Source organism: Nerophis ophidion, linkage group LG27 (assembly GCF_033978795.1).
Source record: "Nerophis ophidion isolate RoL-2023_Sa linkage group LG27, RoL_Noph_v1.0, whole genome shotgun sequence".
NCBI lineage: Eukaryota > Metazoa > Chordata > Actinopteri > Syngnathiformes > Syngnathidae > Nerophis > Nerophis ophidion.
In genome coordinates, this window is record NC_084637.1 from 9,019,154 (window position 1) to 9,041,653 (window position 22,500).

Below are 22,500 nucleotides of genomic sequence, written 5' to 3' on the forward strand. Positions count from 1 at the left end.
ACCCATTCACACACACATTCACACACTGATGGAGGGAGCTGCCATGCAAGGCGCCAACCAGCACCCATCAGGAGCAAGGGTGAAGTGTCTTGCTCAGGACACAACGGACGTGACGAGGTTGGTTCTAGGTGGGATTTGAACCAGTGACCCTCGGGTTGCGCACGGCCACTCTTCCCACTGCGCCACGCCGTCCCTTAGATAGATTAGATTAGATAGTACTTTATTTATTCCGTCAGGAGAGTTCCTTCGGGAAAATTACAATTTTCAGCACAATCCCATTCAAGATCAGACAAACATTACAGGGAGACAGAACAGGATCGCTGACGGGGCTGCCGGCTTCCAGCGCCCCTTACACAAAATATGACATACAGGTAAACATGGGGTGGGGGGTGGGCGGGGGGGGGGGGGGGAGAGAAAAGAATAGAAGATTAAAATAAAATAAAAAAATAAAAATAAAAAATCGGTCTTAGCCTGGGCCCTGGAGTGGGGGTGCAGACTGAGGCCAAGGGAAAAAAACCAAAAAAAAAACCCAACAACAACTCACAGCCATAGTACACATCAACCATCAGTTACGTATGCTGTATGCACTTTTTAAAATGTTCCTACACATTTTCATACATATTTGAATATTTCATATATTACAATGTCAACTTTCATGCAATGATCTACAACAGTGGTTCTCAAATGGGGGTACGCGTACCCCTGGGGGTAGTTGAAGGTATGCCAAGGGGTACGTAAGATTTTTTTTTTACAAGTATTCTAAAAATAGCAACAATTCAAAAGTCCTTTCGTAAATATATTTATTGAATAATACTTCGACAAAATATGAATACGTTCATAAACTGTGAAGAAAAAATACAACAATGCAATATTCAGTGTTGAGAGCTAGATTTTTTTGTGGACATGTCCCATAAATATTGATGTTAAAGATTTCTTTTTTGAACTGAATTATATTTTATGTAGCGCTTTTCTCTAGTGACTCAAAGCGCTTTACATAGTGACACCCAATATCTAAGTTACATTTAAACCAGTGTGGGTGGCACTGGGAGCAGGTGGGTAAAGTGTCTTGCCCAAGGACACAACGGCATTGACTAGGATGGCGGAAGCGGGAATCGAACCTGCAACACTCAAGTTGCGTGCATGGCCACTCTACCAACTGAGCTATACCGAGAAATGTTTAGAATTAAGTTCATGAATCTAGATCAGGGGTCGGGAACCTTTTTGGCTAAGAGAGCCATACAAGCCAAATATTTTTTAAAGTATTTCCGTCAGAGCCATATAGTTTTTTTTGTTTTTTTTTAACACTGAATACATCTAAATGTGTGCATTTTTAAGTAAGACCAACATTTTTAGAGGATAATAAGTCTCTTATTCTTTTTAATAACATTGTTATTCTGAAGCTAGACAACCATAAATAAAATACTTCTTACCATAAATGCGACTTCTTGAACAAGTGGGGTTGAAAACGGATGGTTGGATTAAATCAGCGTTTCTCAAAGTGTGGGGCAGGCCCCACCTGTGGGGAATAGAGACATGACAGGTGGGGCGCGAGGAACGGGAGGGAATTTCACTTTAAAAAATTGTTTTATTAATATATAACATATATTGGGACGGCGTGGCGCAGTGGGGAGAGTGGCCGTGCGCAACCCGAGCGTCCCTGGTTCAATTCCCACCTAGTACCAACCTCGTCACGTCCGTTGTGTCCTGAGCCAGACACTTCACCCTTGCTCCTGATGGGTGCTGGTTGGCGCCTTGCATGGCAGCTCCCTCCATCAGTGTGTGAATGTGTGTGTGAATGGGTAAATGTGGAAGTAGTGTCAAAGCGCTTTGAGTACCTTGAAGGTAGAAAAGCGCTATACAAGTACAACCCATTTATCATTTATTTATTTATATTCTTGCGGCGGCAATGACCAAGAAGAACTCGGAGTTGGAATATAATTACACCACTTTATGTACATATTTATATACATATTTATATCATATTTACATATTTATATAATATGTAACTACAAGCTCCATTCACAGACAGAGTCCCACTGCTTTTATGAGCGGTCAAGCGAGTCAGAAGCCAAATTGTTTTATTTGTGGTGGCCGTAATTCTTTCGTGGCGAGCCGCAACAAATAAATGAATGTGTGGGAAACCCTGACTTGAATGTTACTTGATGTTCAATAAATTTGAAAATGTTAAGCTTGGCATTAGCGTTCTGTTATGGCGATGGGGGCAGGTGGGGCTTGAAAACTCCCCCTTGTCCAAAGTGGGGGATGACAAAAAAAGTTTGAGAACCACTGGATTAAATGCATGAGAATGATTTATATTTTGAACGTTATTTTTAACACTGTGATTACCAGTAGAAGTATTCACTACTTATCGTGTTAAGCAATGTCAGCTAAGATTTATCTGAGAGCCAGGTGCAGTCATCAATCCCCAAAGATGGCACTTTAAGTTGATGATTACTTCTATGTGTAGAAATCTTTATTTATAATTGAATCACTTTTCACTTTTCCAACAAGTTTTTAGTTATTTTCATATCTTTTTTTTCCAAATAGTTCAAGAAAGACCACTACAAATGAGCAATATTTTTGCACCGTTATACAATTTAATAAATCAGAAACTGATGACTTAGTGCTGTATTTTACTTCTTTATCTCTTTTTTTTTCAACCAAAAATGCTTTGTTCTGATTAGGGGGTACTTGAATTAAAAAAATGTTCACAGGGGGTACATCACTGAAAAAAGGTTGAGAACCAATGATCTAGAACAGGGCCTGGGCAATTATTTTGACTCGGGGGCCACATTTAAAGAAAAAAATGTGTCTGGGGGCCAGTATATCTATTTTTAGGGACTCTAATACAAAAATTCCCAATAATGTCTGATTGAATGCCTAAAAACGTTATGACAGACCGCCTTAAAAAACGTAATGGAATTTTACATGTTTCTATGTTCGATAAAATACTGAATATTGACAAAATATGAATGTCACACCCCCTTTTGATTGACATATTTTACAATCAAGTGAAGCGCAACAAATAGTGAAATATGAACGAAGATTACAAAACAAAACCACCTACAATCTGATATATCTGATACATCACTAAGCTTTTGAACTTTGTTGTGAAAATCTCCTTCCACGTCTGTGGAAACGCTTCCCATCCACACTGCTTGGTGCCTCGTCTGAGCTGCTGTGACGCAGATTACCATAGTAACTAATTAGATTACCATAGTAACTAATTAGATGACCATAGTAACTGGTATATCATCCATAAGCGCAGATTCCAACCATTGAAATACTTTGTATAGTTCAAGGCTTACGGTTATTAAAAACATCTCTGCACTTAATAATGGCAGCTACAGTTTCCATCTTAAAGATCTAAAACAAAATATTTGGGAATGTCCGACGGGCCGGATTGAAAAGATTAACATGTGGCCCCCGGGCCTTAATTTGCCCAGGTCTGATCTAGAAATTGGGATTGATGACTCTTTAACGTATGGCATCAGGCCCACGAACAGGTTTTATCCGGCCGGCGGGATGAGTTTGCAAAGTATAAAAACAAACCTGAAATTTTTCAATGAAATAAACTGCTGTTCTAAATGTGTCCACTAGATGTCGCAATAGCAATTCTTTGTATCTTTGTAGATGATGCTTTATATGTACAAAATAAACCACATGATGTTTGTGCACCAGTCGAGGAAAATGAGCAAACTACATGAATAAAATCCTTTAATTTGAGTTTGATATATATTTTTTTCATCTTGATAGATTGAAAAGTATCACCAATGAGTTGACTAATAAACATTACCACATCATTTATTCCGAAAGTATAAATAACGACTAATAAAGATACCCCAACAACATTATGATTTGTACATGTTCAGAATGTGCTTGTTCTATTCATAAACAAAGAAAACAACCTGAAGTTGTCTTTATTGTTAAGTTATCGTGCCGTGATTTTACCAATCCGGCCCACTTGGGAGTAGATTTTTCTCCATGTGGCCCCCCCCATCTAAAATGAGTATAAACCCCTGCTTTAAAGGGAGCTGGATTTGAAAGAGCAGTTCCTTTCAAAGAGCCGTTCAAAAGACTGACTTGTTGTTATGTTTCTTGTTTTATTAAAAGTAGCCTTTTTCCCCAAATAAACTAATACTGACAACAGTTATAAGATACAATTGGTGTCAGAAAAAATCAAATTACACAGAGAATATATTGGTGCACACACAGAGTATAATAACAATACAAATCTATAATGCATTTGATTGATTCTTAATTTATTCTTTATTTATTGATTTGTTCTTTCAAAATAAGACATAATTATGTTTAATCCACTCAGTTTTAAGTATCATTTTAAGTAGCAGTTACATAATCTGTAAACAAGTTAATATTAATTAAAAACAACGGTGACGGGTTGCTGGCATTGTGATGCGGGTGTGTTCTCTCAGAATGCAGTTCGGGCTCGAACGCAGCGTGAAGGTAAGAAATACTGATTTATTAAAACTTAAAACAGACTAAGAAACAGAAAAACTTGCACTAGGCACAAAAAGGCAAAACAAAAACTACTAGGGGTGTCAAACTCAAATACAGAGTGGGCCAAAATTTAAAACTGAACAAAGCCACGGGCCAAGGTTGAACAAATTAACCTTTTAATAAGGACCCAAACAAGTTTTGCATTGAATATTGAACAAGCAAGGCTTACATAACTTTATAGTGACATGTAAAATCAAGTTTTAAATAATAATATTAATAATAAAAAAATATCATTGGCATATCAAATAATATTTAAATAAAAATTGAATGCCTCTTTTCTATTTGCAGCCCTCTGAGGTAAATATCAAAATAAACTTATTCCACAGGCTAATAATACATTTGCAAATAAAATAACAATAACAAAAATAATCAAACATTCAAGCCTTGAAGTAGCAAGAGAAAGTGCATGAGTAAAATGTTAATTATTGCTTGGGGGGACTATATTGTAGCGTCCCGGAAGAGTTAATGCTGCAAGGGGTCCTGGGTATTTGTTCTGTTGTGTTTATGTTGTGTTACGGTGCAGATGTTCCCCCGAAATGTGTTTGTTATTCTTGTTTGGTTTGGGTTCACTGTGTGGTGCATATTTGTAAGATTGATAAAGTTGTTTATATGGCCACCCTCAGTGTGACCTGTATGGCTGTTGAACAAGTATGATTTGCATTCACTTGTGTGCGTGTGTGTGTAACAGTCGCATATATTATGTGACTGGGTTGGCACGCTATTTCTATGTAGGAAAAGAGGACGTGACGACAGGTTGTAGAGGATGCTAAAGACAGTGCCGTTAATGCACACCCCCAAATGGGGAGAAATTCGGGAGAATGTTTACCTCGGGAGATTTTCGGGAGGGGCACTGAAATTTGGGAGTCCGGGAAAATCGGGAGGGTTGGCAAGTATGAGTATTAGTGGTGAGTGCGGTCTTAAAACCGGCGGGCCAGCTCTAATGTTAATTTCATACTGCCTCAAGGGCCAAATGAAATTACACGGCGGGCCAAATTTGGCCCGCGGGCCAGAGTTTGACACCCATGAGTTAGAGGAAAACAAAGGCATAGTGCGAAAGCCAGCAATTACAGAATACAGAAACCGAGTCGTCACTTGTTGCGTTTAACACAAACCGCATATAACACAAACTAGGAAGCGAGAAAGAATGAACAAAGACGGCAGGCTTAAATCAAGGTGGTAATTACGAGGCAGGTGCGCGTCAAAAACAAGAGGCAGGTGAAACTAATGCGTAACTATGGTGACCGAATAAACAAGGAAATGCCACCAGGAACTAAGGCAAACATTAGAAGAACATAATACCAAAAACGACTTAAAACCAAAACATAATATGATCCGGGCAGCGGATCATAAAAACAACAAGTGTTATAAACTTAAAAAGAAGGAAAATGTTACTCACACACATTTTTAAGTAAGTACAACTTTTAACAACTTTTTAAGTTTACACTGCTTATTCTAATCAATTATTTTGAGCATTACGGTTTACAGCAGGGGTGTCAAACTCAAATACAGAGTGGGCCAAAATTTAAAACTGAACAAAGCCGCGGGCCAATGTTGAACAAATTAACCTTTTAATAAGACCCAAACAAGTTTTGCATTGAATATTGAACAAGCTAGGGAGTGGGGTTAGCATGGGTGTATATTGTAGTGCCCCAGAAGAGTTAGTGCTGCAAGGTTCTGGGTATTTGTTCTGTTGTGTTTATGTTGTGTTACGGTGCAGATGTTCTCCCGAAATGTGTTTGTCATTCTTGTTTTGCGTGGGTTCACAGTTTGGCGCATATTTGTAACAGTGTTAAAGTTCTTTATACGGCCATCCTCAGTGTGACCTGTATGGCTGTAGACCAAGTATGACTTGCATTCACTTATGTGTATGTAAAAGCCGTAAATACTATGTGACCGGACGTGGAGGAAAAACGGACGTGACGACAGGTTGTAGAGAACACTAAAGGCAGTGCCCTTAAGGCAATATAGTTGTCTTGGGGGAAACCGGGAGAAATTCGGAAGAATGCTTGTCTCGGGTGATTTTCGGGAGGGGCACTGAACTTCGGGAGTCTCCCGAGAAAATCGGGAAGGTTGGCAAGTATGAGTATTAGCGGTGAATGCGGTGTTAAAGCGGCACCGCAGTTGTATAATACCGGCGGGCCAGCTTTAATGTTAATTAGATATTGCCTCAAGGGCCAAATGAAATTACACGGTGGGCCACATTTGACCCGCGGGCCAGAGTTTGACACCCATGAGTTAGAGGAAAACAAAGGCATAGTGCGAAAGCCAGCAATTACAGAATACAGAAACCGAGTCGTCACTTGTTGTGTTTAACACAAACCGCATATAACACAAACTAGGAAGCGAGAAAGAATGAACAAAGACGGCAGGCTTAAATCAAGGTGGTAATCACGAGGCAGGTGCGCGTCAAAAACAAGAGGCAGGTGAAACTAATGCGTAACTACGGTGACCAAATAAACAAGGAAGTGCCACCAGGAACTAAGGCAAACATTAGAAGAACATAATACCAAAAAAGACGTAAAACCAAAACATAATATGATCCGGGCAGCAGATCATAACAACAACAAGTGTTATAAACTTAAAAAGAAGGAAAATGTTACTCAAACACAATTTTAAGTAAGTACAACTTTTAACAACTTTTCAAGTTTACACTGCTTATTCTAATCAATTATTTTTGAGCATTCCGGTTTACAGTGTGGGAATTATTCTGAAATATTATTAATAATTTAGTCTTTTTTCAATGTGAATATTACATGAGGTGGTGCCATATACCATATGTGCATTGACAATAACATTTTCTTTAACAGAGCCACCCTGCAGGTTATACTCAAAGCAGACTTTTATTTGGATTACAAATTACCTCAATTACAAAATATTTTCACTTTTTTTATATGAATGTGAAACTACTTTTATAGTATTGTTTTTTTTTTTTATTTAATCAAAATTGAATTAATTTTAATGCATATTTTTACTAAAATGAATCCATGTGTAAGTAACAATGAAAAAATAATTTATAAAATGTTTAATAGAATTAAAACATCCATTTAAATCTAACCAAAATCGATTCCGTCCAGGATTCAAACCAAGTAAATCTGGTTTATAGACAAAGATAATTTGATAATTTACATTTAAAGGCCTACTGAAATGAGATTTTCTTATTTAAACGGGGATAGCAGGTCCATTCTATGTGTCATACTTGATCATTTCGCGATATTGCCATATTTTTGCTGAAAGGATTTAGTAGAGAACATCGACGATAAAGTTCGCAACTTTCAGTGCTAAGAGAAAAGCCCTGCCTCTACCGGAAGTCGCAGACGATGCTGTCACATGTTTGATGGCTCCTCACGTATTCACATTGTTTTTAATGGGAGCCTCCAACAAAACGTGCTATTCGGACCGAAAAAGCGATAATTTTCCCATTAATTTGAGCGAGGATGAAAGATTCGTGTTTGAGGATATTGATAGCAACGGACTAGAAAAAAAAAAAACACGATTGCATTGGGACGGATGCCGATGTTTTTAAACACATTTACTAGGTTAATTCTGGAAAATGCCTTATCTTTCTATTGTGTTGCTAGTGTTTTAGTGAGTTAAATAGTACCTGATAGTCGGAAGGGTGTCTCCACGGGTGTCTTGACGCCATGTGTCTCAGGGGAGTCGACGGCAGCTATGGACGGTACAACCTCAGAACTGACTTTTTAACCACAATTTTCACACCGAAACCTGCTGGTTGACATTTGGTCGGGATCCATGTTTGCTTGACCGCGCTCTGATCCATAGGAAAGTTTCACCTCCAGGAATTATAAACAAGGAATCACCGTGTGTTTGTGTGGCTAAAGGCTAAAGCTTCCCAACTCTATCTTTCTACTGTGACTTCTCCAATTTTAATTGAACAAATTGCAAAAGATTCAGCAACACAGATGTCCAAAAAACTGTGTAATTATGCCGTTAAAGCAGACAACATTTAGCTGTGTGTGTGCGCAGCGCTCATACTTCCTAAAAACCTGTGACGTCTTGCGTACACGTCATCATTACAGGACGTTTCGAAGACGAAACTCCTGGGAAATTTAAAATTGTAATTTAGTAAACTAAAAAGGCCGTATTGGCATGTGTTGCAATGTTAATATTTCATCATTGATATATAAACTATCAGACTGCGTGGTGGGTAGTAGTGGGTTTCAGTAGGCCTTTAATATGAAAGTTTAATGTTGGTGTTAGCGTTGTGTTATTTGGGTCCAAAATGGCTCTTTCAACGTTCTGGGTTGCCTACCCCTGCATTAGTGGAAAAGCGGCAAATGAGTGAAAGCGACAGAAACGTTGCCATGGTGACGAGGGTTTTCTTACGTGCCTGGCTGCAATCACATGGTGACACCTGTCCGTCTGTAATGACAGTCCCCGATAACCTGGACCAATTCAAACCGTTATTTATTTTTATTGTTTAACCCGCATTGCCTCACACGATGAACACATCACACTGCAAAAAGTTATTGTTTAAAAACAAGACTAAAAAAATACAAAAATTGTAGGTATTTTACTTGAATTAAGAAAAATTATTTGCCAATAAAACAAGGAAATTTGGCCTGTCAAGAATTTCCAAAACAAGTAAAATTAGCTAATTAGTCGACGGCAGCTATGGACGGCACAAACTCAGCTTTTTTCCGGTAAGAACTGACTCTGACCACGATTTTCTCACCAAAACCTGCTGGTTGACATGTGGTCGGGATCCATGTTCGCTTGACCGCGCTCTGATCCATAGGAAAGTTTCACCTCCAGGAATTTTAAACAAGGAATCACCGTGTGTTTGTGTGGCTAAAGGCTAAAGCTTCCCAACTCCATCTTTCTACTGTGACTTCTCCAATATTAATTGAACAAATTGCAAAAGATTCAGCAACACAGATGTCCAAAATACTGTGTAATTATGCCGTTAAAGTAGACGACTTTTAACTGTGTGTGTGTGCAGCGCTCATACTTCCTAAAAACCCGTGACGTCTTGCGTACACGTCATCATTACACAACGTTTCAAAGACGAAACTCCCGGGAAATTTAAAATTGTAATTTAGTAAACTAAAAAGGCCGTATTGGCATGTGTTGCAATGTTAATATTTTATCATTGATATATAAACTATCAGACTGCGTGGTCGGTAGTAGTGGGTTTCAGTAGGCCTTTAAAGGGGACCTACCTTGCAAAACCAACTTTTCTTACCTATTGGTACCTACTTTTGCGTATATGGAACCTGCATAAGTCCCGAAAATTTGAACTCAAACCACAGAGGCATTGCAGAAAATATTTATTTAAAAAATCTGGCCTTTCTGCATTTGTCCTACAAACGAGCCGTTTGGGATTTGCACAACACCTGACTTTTTCCCCAGTATAACATTAGCAGATATCTCGATATATATTAGAAATTTACTCGAAGTGCTTTGCGCAGGTCCACCATTGTATTCAGACGCTTTAAAACAATAAGGTCCTTCATTTTCTTTATCTTGTTGTGGGGCAGACTGGCTCGTACATGCACATGCTTACTCCGCTGTTGCCATTCCTAATACAAAGTAGCATATAGTTACAACGTATTTATGTCAGTAGATTCCATATAGAAGCGCTAAAACTACAACATGGCTGACTGGGAGAAGAATATCCAGCAGGCACAAGTCACTAAAACAGAGTTTAGAATTTGTAGAATTAGGTCCTGACATTGAGCAACTCAAACCTAACGTTGGAACAACATGCTTTTTAATGTTTAATCATAATCGGGTTCACCTTGGATGGTTGTTTCGAAGTCAGTTTTAAAGGACATGTATGTATAATCAACATTGTATCTATGTATTGTGTTGCTGGGCACTGTCGAAGTGGAGGCACGTATAAATACCGCCCAAAAAATGCCGCATCCTGAAGAGGCTTGAAAATTATCTTTAAAATATAATCAATGCAACATTTTGACCAAAAAAATATCACCACATGTTACGTAGACCAGTGGTCCCCAAACACCGGGCCCGATTGGTACCGGGCCGCAGAATATTTTTTTATTAATTTTTATTTAAAAAAAAAATTAAATACAATTTTTTTTTTTTTTTGGATTAAATCAACATAAATAACACAATATACACTTACAATTAGTGCACCGACCACAAAACACTATTTTTTTCATGACAAAAACGTCCCTTTTTCATGACAAAGAAAAAAAACAACATTTTTATTTTTTTATTTCTTTCTATTTTTTTTAAATCAACATAAATAACACAATATACTATTACAATTAGTGCACCAACCACAAAAAAATATTTTTTTCATGACAAAAACGTCCCTTTTTCATGACAAAGAAAAAAAAAAACATTTAAAAAAAATGTTTTTATTTTTTATTAAATCAACATAAATAACACAATATACTATTACAATTAGTGCACAAACCACAAAAAAACTATTTTTTTCATGACAAAAAAGTCCCTTTTTCATGACAAAGAAAAAAAAAAAAAAAAGATTCCTCCCCCAAAGATGCACCAATGCAAAGTGGAAAAAAGTTCTGTGGTCTGACGAATCCACATTTCAAATTGTTTTTGGAAATATTTGACATTGTGTCATCTGGACCAAAGGGGAAGCGAACCATCCAGACTGATATTGACACAAAGTTCAAAAGCCAGCATCTGTGATGGTATGGGGGTGCATTATGGGTAACTTCCACATCTGTGAAGGCACCATTAATGCTGAAAGGTACATACAGGTTTTGGAACAACATATGCTGCCATCTAAGCGCCATCCTTTTCATGGACGCCCCTGCTTATTTCATCAAGACAATGCCAAGCCACATTCAGCACGTGTTACAACAGTGTGGATTTGTAAAAAAATAGTGTGGGTACTTTCCTGGCCCGCCTGCAGTCCAAACCTGTCTCCCATCGAAAATGTGTGGCGCATTATGAAGCGTAAAATACGACAACTGAGACCCCGACGACTGAAGCTCTACATAAAACAAGAATGGGAAAGAATTCCACTTTCAAAACTTCAACAATTAGTTTCCTCAGTTCTCAAACGTTTGAGTGTTGTTAAAAGAAAATGTGATGTAACACAGTGGTGAACATGCCCTTTCCCAACTACTTTGGCACGTGTTGCAGCCATGAAATTCAAAGATAATTTTTATTTGCAAGAAAAAAATAAAGTTTATCAGTTTGAACATCTTGTCTTTGTAGCATATTCAACTGAATATGGGTTGAAAATGATTTGCAAAACATTGTATTCCGTTTATATTTACATCTAACACAATTTCCCAATTTATATGGAAAGGGGTTTTGTATATTAGTGTTCCTAAAAATAGATATACCGACCCCCAGACACATTTTTTTCTCTAAATGTGCCCCCCCGAGTCAAAATAATTGCCCAGCCCTGATCGACATGAATCTGCCTTTCATTCAGCAAGCAAGGTAGTGGCCAGAATTCCCATAATCTGCAGTCCTTGGATGGCGAAAACATCCAAAAGTTGATGTTGACCTTTCTTTGAGGGAGCGGAGAGAGCCGAGAGACAGCAGGAGGAATGTTGCATTGTTTGGAAAAGCTGGACTTTAGGCTTTGACCTGCGGTAATCACACACTGCGGCCTACCTAGAAAATGGGCCGGCTGTGTGTGCAGGAAGACACCAGTGAGCCTCATGGGCTTTTGTGTTTGTACAAGGACAGGTCACCGTGAAGAGGAAAAGTCAACAGCCTCATTATTTGGCTGATTTTGAGGCGCTGAGTCAATGAGTGTGCAGTGAAGCCAGCCGGGGTTGTGATTTCTACTGGTTTTAAAGTATGTCCCCCGTCAGACTTATCGTGGCGCCTGACTCGTGGAGCGGAACGAAACCACTGAACATGGCAAACTCTCGACCGGTGGTTCTCATTGAGTTTCTGTCATTCTCCCCACTTGGGGACAGACTTTTTTCATGTCCTTCTCAAGCTGAAAAACCATCAAAAACCTGATCATATTTACATTAGTACCTCAACTTAAAGGGGAACATTATCAGCAGACCTATGTAAGCGTCAATATATACCTTGATGGTGCAGAAAAAAGACCATCTATTTTTTTAACCGATTTCCGAACTCTAAATGGGTGAATTTTGGCAAATTAAACGCCTTTCTGTTTATCGCGCTGGAGGCGATGACGTCCGAATGTGACGTCGCCGAGGTAACACACCCACCATTTTCATTTTCAACACATTACAAACACCGGGTCTCAGCTCTGTTATTTTCCGTTTTTTTGACTATTTTTTGGAACCTTGGAGACATCATGCCTCGTCGGTGTGTTGTCGGAGGGTGTAACAACACTAACAGGGAGGGATTCAAGTTGCACCACTGGCCCGAAGATGCGAAAGTGTCTGCCGCCAGACCCCCATTGAATGTGCCAGAGTGTCTCCACATTTGACCGGCGATGCTAAGGCAGACATGGCACAGAGACGTATGGATAACCTGCAAATGCATTTGCAACGATAGTCAACGAAATCACAAAGGTGAGTTTTGTTGATGTTGACTGCCAGCTAATCGATGCTGACATGCTACGCTAATCGATGCTAACATGCTATTTACCGGCGGTGCTTAAGCAGACATGGAACAGAGATGTATGGATAACCTGTAGATGCATTTGCAACGATAGTCAACGAAATCACAAAGGTGAGTTTTGTTGTTGTTGACTGCCAGCTAATCGATGCTAACATGCTACGCTAATCGATGCTAACATGCTATTTACCGGCGGTGCTAAAGCAGACATGGCACAGAGATGTATGGATAACCTGCAAATGCATTTGCAACGATAGTCAACGAAATCACAAAGGTGAGTTTTGTTGATGTTGACTGCCAGCTAATCGATGCTAACATGCTACGCTAATCGATGCTAACATGCTATTTACCGGCGGTGCTAAAGCAGACATGGCACAGAGATGTATGGATAACCTGTAGATGCATTTGCAACTATATTACGTTTCCTTCCACCCACATTTAATGCGAAACAAACACTTACCAATCGACGGATTTAAGTTGCTCCAGTGTCAAAAGATGCGAAAGTCCTGATCGTTTGGTCCGCACATTTTACCGGCGATGCTAACGCAGCTATTCTGCCATGCTATGGCTATGAATAGCGTCAATAGCTATTCGCTCAATTGCTTCAGTTTCTTCTTCAATATTTTCATACTCCAACCATCTGTTTCAATACATGCGTAATCTGTTGAATCGCTTAAGTCGCTGAAATCCGAGTTTGAATCCGAGCTAATGTCGCTATATCTTGCTGTGGTATTCCCATTCTTTGTTTACATTGGCAGCACTGGGTGACGTCACAGGGAAATGGCCAGTGTCTTCGCAGAGTCGAAAATAAGGCACTTTAAAGCTTTATTTAGGGATATTCCGAGACCGATAACATTTTGAAAAAAACAACAAGCCACTGGGAACTGATTTTTATTGTTTTTAACCCTTTTGAAATTGTGATAATGTTCCCTTTTAAAGTGCCAGTAGAATGGAAAACCTATTTGCTTCTATTTTGAAGCTATTATCATACAATACAGGCCAAAAGTTTGGACAGACCTTCTCATCCAATGCCTTTTCTTTATTTTCATGACTACCATATTTCCTTGAATTGCCGTCTGATATATAGTATGCGCCTGCCTAGAATTACTGCCGGGTAAAACTTGTTTCGCAAAATAATTAGCGCATGCTTAGCATTACCGTCGGCTCAAGATTAACGCCGGGTCAAACTCGTTTCGCCCAAATAATTAGCATATGCTTAGAATTTCCGCCGGGTCAAACTCGTCACGTCACGAGTAACACTTCACCTGTCATCATTTTCAAAATGGAGGAGGCTGATTTCAATCATTTTCAATCGCATAAAGGGAAGAAGATTAAGAGCTATTCAGTAGGATTTAAGGTCCAAGCTATTGAATATGCTAAAAAGAACAGTAAGCAGCTATGTTTTATTAATATACCGTAGCTGCGTGTGTCAAATATGAGTCATTAAATGACTCCCGCCTCCTGGTGGTAGAGGGCGCTAGTGATCCTTCTTGCGACTACTTGGCTGCAGAAGAAGTGAAAACAAGCAGCAAGAGTGAGCAGCGATCGTTTTTTTCCCCTCTCGCTTGCACTTTTAACATGGAGGATTACATATCTCAAAAAAAAAAAGTTTTCTCAAATAGACTTTAAATCGAAGCATGAGGTAATAAAGGAAGATCTCCATCGAGACTTTTAAAACTGAAGAAAGATAAGGAAGACTTCTATAAACAAGTTATCAATGCTTTTGATCAGAAGGAGCTGCGCATGGATTTCATTTAGAAGTAAAGGTAAGACCATAGTAACGTTTTTTTTACTATATGTGCTTTTCATGATGGTATCCTTACATCACACTCAAATTTATAAGCGCAGGCCTAAATTTACCGCATGCCTTTGGTAAACGCCGGAGTGAGAAAAGGTTTTAAATTAATTAGCGCCCCGGCGGCAATTCAAGGAAATACGGTTTTTACATTGTACATTGTCACTGAAGGCATCAAAACTATGAATGAACACATGTGGGGTTATGTACTTAACAAAAAAGCTGAAATAACTTATATTAACATATATTTTAGTCTCTTCAAAATAGCCACCCTTTGCTTTGATTACTTTTTCACACACTCTTGGCATTCTCTTGATGAGCTTCAAGAGGTAGTCACCTGAAATTGTTTTTAATTCACAGGTGCATACTTGCCAACCCTCCCGAATTTTCTGGGAAACTCCCGAATTTCAGTGCCGGGACAACCATTCTCCCAAATTTCCCCCGATTTCCAGCCGGACCTGAGTGAGGACAGATTGTCGTCACGTCCGCTTTTCCTCCATATAAACAGCGTTCTAACATTTACGGCTTTTGGAGCACAGTGCGCAACTGCACACACAACAAGAAGGACACTATTATATATGTCTCCGTTATCCATAGGTTTATATATAACCCATAAAGTAGGAAGGCACGGAGCTATTTCTCAGCGTGGGTTTATTCCGGCCGGCACGGTAATACACTGACACACAACATCCGGATTCCCATCATGCATTGCTTCAAAACTACGGCAAGTAGTAATGTCCAAAAAAAGATAGTGACAGATAATAGAATGAGGATGAACAATTCAACACTAAACTCACTCATTTCCTGCAAATTAAATGTCACAGATGCTGCTCATACCTATGCTCCTTCAAAGGCTGTGCTACTGCCTGCAAAGCATTATGTGTGTGTATATGTGTAAACAAATTATATACTGTATGTATGTATGTATATATATATATATATATATATATATATATATATATATATATATATACTTGATCCATCCATCCATCCATTTTCTACCACTTATTCCCTTTGGGGTCGCGGGGGGCGCTGGTGCCTATCTTAGCTACAATCTGGCGGAAGGCGGCGTACACCCTGGACAAGTCGCGAACACAGATAGACAGACAACATTCACACTCACATTCACACACTAGGGCCAATTTAGTGTTGCCAATCAACCTATCCCCAGGTGCATGTCTTTGGAAGTGGGAGGAAGCCGGAGTACCTGGAGGGAACCCACGCATTCACGGGAAGAACATGCAAACTCCACACAGAAAGATCCCGAGCCCGGGATTGAACCCTGACTACTCAGGACCTTCGTACTGTGAGGCAGACACACTAACCCCTCTCCAACCGTGAAGCCATATATACTTGAATTTCAGTGAATTCTAGCTATAAATACTCCTTCCTCCCCCTTAAACCCGCCCCCCGGAAAGCTTCACCCCCTGACCCCGCCCACCTCAAACCCTCCCCTCCATCTCCCGAATTCGGAGGTCTCAAGGTTGGTAAGTATGCAGGTGTGCTTGAAACTCAGCGAGAGAATGCCCAGAGTGTGCAAAACCGTAATCAGAGCAAAGGGTGGCTATTTTGAAGACACTAGAATATAAAACATGTTTTCAGTTATTTCACCTTTTTTGTTAGGTACATAAGTCCACATGTGTTCATTCATAGTTTTGATGCCTTCAGTGACAATCCACAATGTAAATAGTCATGAAAATAAAGAAAATGCATTGAATGAGGAGAAGGGGTGTGCAAACTTTTGGCGTGTACTGTACATCTGATTTATAACACTGAAAGACTTACAAAGTTTGCGAGGAAAGAGATATAAATAAATAAATGATAAATGGGTTGTACTTGTATAGCGCTTTTCTACCTTCAAGGTACTCAAAGCGCTTTGACACTACTTCCACATTTACACATTCACACACACATTCACACACTGATGGAGGGAGCTGCCATGCAAGGCGCTAACCAGCACCCATCAGGAGCAAGGGTGAAGTGTCTTGCTCAGCACACAACGAACGTGACGAGGTTTTTACTAGGTGGGAATTGAACCAGGGACCCTCGGGTTGCGCACGGCCACTATCCCACTGCGCCACGCCGTCAAAATAGTATCGACCTCATGGAGCCATATTTAGACATAATTAGCCAGCCAGTCACATGATCCATGACGCTGAAGTAGGAACCGCAGATCCCTTCCCCATCAACAACAATGCTAACCATGCAAACTTTGTGAGAGCCAACAATGATTACCGTATTTTTCGAACTATAAGTCGCAGTTTTTTTTCATAGTTTGGCCGGAGGTGCGACTTATACTCGGAGCGACTTATGTGTGAAATTATTAACACATTACCGTAAAATATCAATATTATTTATCTCATTCGCGGAAGAGACGAAGAAAATGTCAGCAATCGTCACACACACGTCAACCAATAAGAATTCGGCGGGGGAGGGTCATGGCAGAAGTGCATTGTGGGTAATGGAATGCTAACTGCTATATGCTATATGCTACTGCCGTAGCTATCGAAATGGATCATTTCATCGTTGGCGGTCACTTATAAAAACTGAGAAGGGCTGAACAAAAATGGCACGGAAAAGGAGATCATGTACTGCAGATTACAAGCTGGACGTAGTGAAATATGTAGCAGAAAACGACAAGAGGAAGCGGCGCATACCTTTGGAGTTGGCAGAGATGTTTAGAAGCGACATCGAGGAAGAAGATTTCCTGGGATTTATTGATTAGGAGTGACAGATTGTTTGGTAAACTTATATCCTATTTTATATGTTATTGTTATTTGAATGACTCTTACCATAATATGTTACGTTAACATACCAGGCACCTTCTCAGTTGGTTATTTATGCTTCATATAACGTACACTTATTCAGCCTGTTGTTAACTATTCTTTATTTATTTTAAATTGCCTTTCAAATGTCTATTCTTGGTGTTGGATTTTATCAAATAAATTTCCCCCAAAAATGCAACTTATACTCCAGTGCGACGTATATATGTTTTTTTCCTTCTTTATTATGCATTTTCGGCCGGTGCGACGTATACTCCGGAGCGACTTATAATCCGAAAAATACGGTACTTTGATATACTTATATTGATATACTCGATATATCGCGGGTTTTTCTCTGTGCGATATAAAAAATGACTATATCAGCTTTTAGCTGCTGGCATTACACTACAGGCGTTTCTCACTCTTTCTTGTCTCTCCTCACAGGGACATAAAACAAGCGCACCTTCTTACATACGTCATACGTATACGCCCTCGCTGAGCAGAGAGGTAACGGCATGGGTAACGTTTGCTGTGGTGCGAGGGGTAATACGAGAGAAAGAAGGTAAAAAATGAAGGAAAAATTAATTCCCAAGAAAAACAGCAGGGGGTCCATCGTCTGGCGGTAGTTTGGCTTCAAGCGGGAATATGTCGAACAGACAACCGTAATTTGTCAAGTGTGGGGCAAAAGCTACTGCTAATTTGTAGCATCATTTGAAAAGTCACCCGCTACAGCAGGGGTAGGGAACCTATGGCTCTAGAGCCAGATGTGGCTCTTTTGATGACTGCATCTGGCTCTCGGATAAATCTGAGCTGACATTGCTTAACACGATAAGTAATGAATCATTCCACTTGTAATCACAGTGTTAAAAATACATTTCAAAATATAAAACATTCTCATGCTTTTTTATGTTCAAGAAGTTGCGTTAATGGTAAGTAGTAATTTATTTATTATTGTTTAGTGTGGGGCTTGCCCTCCTGGGGGTTCTAAAGACCACCAAGCACTGACATGAGAGCCCTTTTCAGGGTTACATTATTGTTTTATTTTTCAATAAGTCTCTCAGTTGCTTTCCAGCAATTGTATTTTTTTCTCTCGCTCGCGCTCTGGCTCCTGCCTCCACCCCGTCTCTCCTCCTGGCTGCTGCTTATAACAGAGCGACAGGTGATTAAATAACAAGGCCCATGTGGGCCATCTACGCACCTGTCGCTGATTTCGAGGCCGGTCCTGGGACACCCAAGCTTGCTGCAGACCCACAGGCCACGCCCCCACCACAGTTAGCTTCAGAATAACAATGTTATTACAAAGAATAAGAGACCTCTTATACTCTAGAAATGTTGGTCTTACTTAAAAATGCACGCGTTTAGTTGTGTTCAGTGTTATAAAAATATTATATGGCTCTTACGGAAATACATTTTTAAATATTTGGCTTTCATGGCCCTCTCAGCCAAAAAGGTTCCCGACCCCTGCGCTACAGAATGAAGACTGACTGCTTGAAACTCCGCATGTCAACCAACAAAATGCCAAGGCAACCATTTCCGCATCAACACCATATGAAAAAAAAATAGCCAACAACAGAAGGAGATCACGTCCGCAGGAACCTACCCCATAGCGAAGGACATACACTATTTGATTTCCTATTATGCAGCCCATTTTTATTCGACAGTTATTGAAATATCTTGTGTGACATCATGCACAAAAGTGCACTTAATTTTTTTGAAATTATAGTAGTGAACTTTAATTTAGTGTTGTTTTGATATGTCATCCTAGTGACATCATGCACAAAAGTGCACTCATAGCTTGTTTTAAAATGTCTTTTGAAATGACATGAATGTTTGTGCCACTGCTTAATAACTTTTTAATAAATACACTTTTGGTCAATTGTGATTTCCCTCTCTGCATGAAAGTTTAAATTGAGCATATATTAATGCAGTTTCAAGAAGAATGTTTTAATGTAGACACATAGAATCATCATACTGCTGTGATTATATGCATCAAGTCTTCATTCAAGGTTAAGGCAAAATATCGAGATATATATCGTGTATCGTGACATGGCCTAAAAATATGGTGATATTAAAAAAAGGCCATATCGCCCCTTAAATGGAACATGCAAACTCCACACAAAAATAGACAAACAAAGATTCAAACTGAAAGCATTGCATGGTCCTTTTGCAGTATTTTAGATGGATAGATAGATAGATAGATAGATAGATAGATAGATAGATAGATAGATAGATAGATAGATAGATAGATAGATAGATAGATAGATAGATAGATAGATCTTATTGATTCCTTCAGGAGAGTTCCTGAAGGAATCAAGCGGTAGAAAATGGATGAATGGATGGATGGATGGATGGATGAATGATTTAAAATATATGGGCTGTCGGTTTCCAAACGAGGTACGTTCCTATGATGTGTTGCTGTTATAAAAAATGAACACCTTCTCAGTGGCAATGTGGTTAGAGTGTCTGCCCTGAGACCGTTAGGTGGGGGGGTTGCCCACATTTGAGGTCCTCTCCAAGGTTCTCATAGTCATACTATAAAGACTATAAAAATGGGACTTCTTACCTCCCTACTTGGCACTCAGCATCAAGGGTTGGAATTGGGGGTTAAATCACCAAAAATCATTCCTGGGCGCGGCCGCCGCTGCTGCCCACTGCTCCCCTCACCTCCTAGGGGACGAACAAGGGGATGGGTCGAATGCAGAGGACACATTTCACCACACCTAGTGTGTGTATCACAATCATTGGTACTTTAACTTTGACCTTAGTCACACAGAACACATTGAAGGGACTGTTTACAACCTGCTCAAAGAACATTTTTTAAATCATAAAATATAACAAGAACACCAGTGGTAAGCTTATGTTACCATTAGTGGTTTAATAGAACATTTATTTTTTATTAAAAATGTCCATAGTTTTCACTGTTTTTGCAAATCAACGCCAAAAAAACAGAAATGCTGATTATCGGTCCTGCTAGACACCGACCTCTATTTAATAATACAACTGTAACATTTGACAACTAAATAATTAAACAAGGTGACTCGGTAAAGAATCTGGGTATTATCTTCGACCCAACTCTCTCCTTTGGTCACACATTAAAAGCGTTACTAAAACGGCCTTCTTTCCACTCCGTAATATCGCTAAAATTCGCTCCATTTTGTCCACTAAAGACGCAGAGATCATTATCCATGCGTTTGTTACGTCTCGCCTCGATTACTGTAACGTATTATTTTCGGGTCTCCCCATGTCTAGCATTAAAAGATTACAGTTGGTACAAAATGCGGCTGCTAGACTTTTGACAAGAACAAGAAAGTTTGATCACATTACTCCTGTACTGGCTCACCTGCACTGGCTTCCTGTGCCCTTAAGATGTGACTTTAAGGTTTTACTACTTACGTATAAAATACTACACGGTCTAGCTCCATCCTATCTTGCCGATTGTATTGTACCATATGTCCCGGCAAGAAATCTGCGTTCAAAGGACTCCGGCTTATTAGTGATTCCTAAAGCCCCAAAAAAGTCTGCGGGCTATAGAGCGTTTTCCGTTCGGGCTCCAGTACTCTGGAATGCCCTCCCGGTAACAGTTCGAGATGCTACCTCAGTAGAAGCATTTAAGTCTCACCTTAAAACTCATCTGTATACTCTAGCCTTTAAATAGACCTCCTTTTTAGACCAGTTGATCTGCCGCTTCTTTTGTTTTTCTCCTCTGTCCCCCCCTTCCTTGTGGAGGGGGTCCGGTCCGATGACCATGGATGAAGTACTGGCTGTCCAGAGTCTGGACCCAGGATGGACCGCTCGTCGGTATCGGTTGGGGACATCTCTACGCTGCTGATCCGACTCCGCTTGGGATGGTTTCTGGTGGACGGGACTCTCGCTGCTGTCTTGGATCCGCTTTGAACTGAACTCTCGCGGCTGTGTTGGAGCCACTATGGATTGAACTTTCACAGTATCATGTTAGACCCGCTCGACATCCATTGCTTTCGGTCTCTAGAGGGGGGGGGGGGGGGGGTTGCCCACATTTGAAGTCCTCTCCAAGGTTCTCATAGTCATCATTGTCACTGGCGTCCCACTGGGTGTGAGTTTTCGTTGCCCTTATGTGGGTTCTTCCGAGGATGTCGTAGTGGTTTGTACAGTCCTTTTGAGACATTTGTGATTTGGGGCTATATAAATAAACATTGATTGATTGATTGATTGACTGTTACTAATTATATTTAATAAATTGCTTGTAGGCTCGAGGTAACTCAGAACTCGCTCGTGCTCGCAGAGTGTCTGCACATATACAAACAATTAATCAATCTATTAATCAATCAATCAAAGTTGACTTATATAGGCCTTAATCACAAATGTCTCAAAGGGCTGCACAAGCCACAACGGCATCCTCTGGCTCAGATCCCACATCAGGGCAAGGAAACCCAACTCAACCCAATGGGGACAATGTGAAACCCTGGAAGGGACCGCAGATGTGGGGACCCCCACCCTCCTCCTTGGGTGACCGGTGCAATAAATGCCGAATGGATAGCATTAATAATGTGAGAATCCAGTCCATAGTAGGGCCAGCTGGGGATTCTCTTGCATGTAAACAAGTCAGGGCGCCGAGACGTCACCGACTGATGCACAGAGGACTGGTCCAACCCGGATCCCGACTTGGAACAGCTAGCAGTTCCTCCATGGTCACCTGATAACCTCCCCATGCAGGAGAAGGGGGCAGAGACAATGGCAGATCAACTGGTCTAAAAAGGTCTAAAAGCCAGAGTATACACACCGAGGGTAGAACACCTGCTTTTATGTGACCAGACTTTAATATGCATCGCACACTGGTGTTGTCCCGATACCAATATTTATGTACCGGTACTGGTACCAAAACTATTCTGATACTTTTCGGTACTTTGATACTGCAAATTTGTCCTTAAA

General features: G+C 40.0%; 1 protein-coding gene across 1 annotated transcript in view; it reads left to right on the forward strand.

The window, feature by feature from the left end:
* Window positions 1–22,500, forward strand: part of igfbp2a (insulin-like growth factor binding protein 2a) — a 51,456-nt gene that overhangs the window by 780 nt on the left and 28,176 nt on the right. The window lies entirely within an intron of this gene.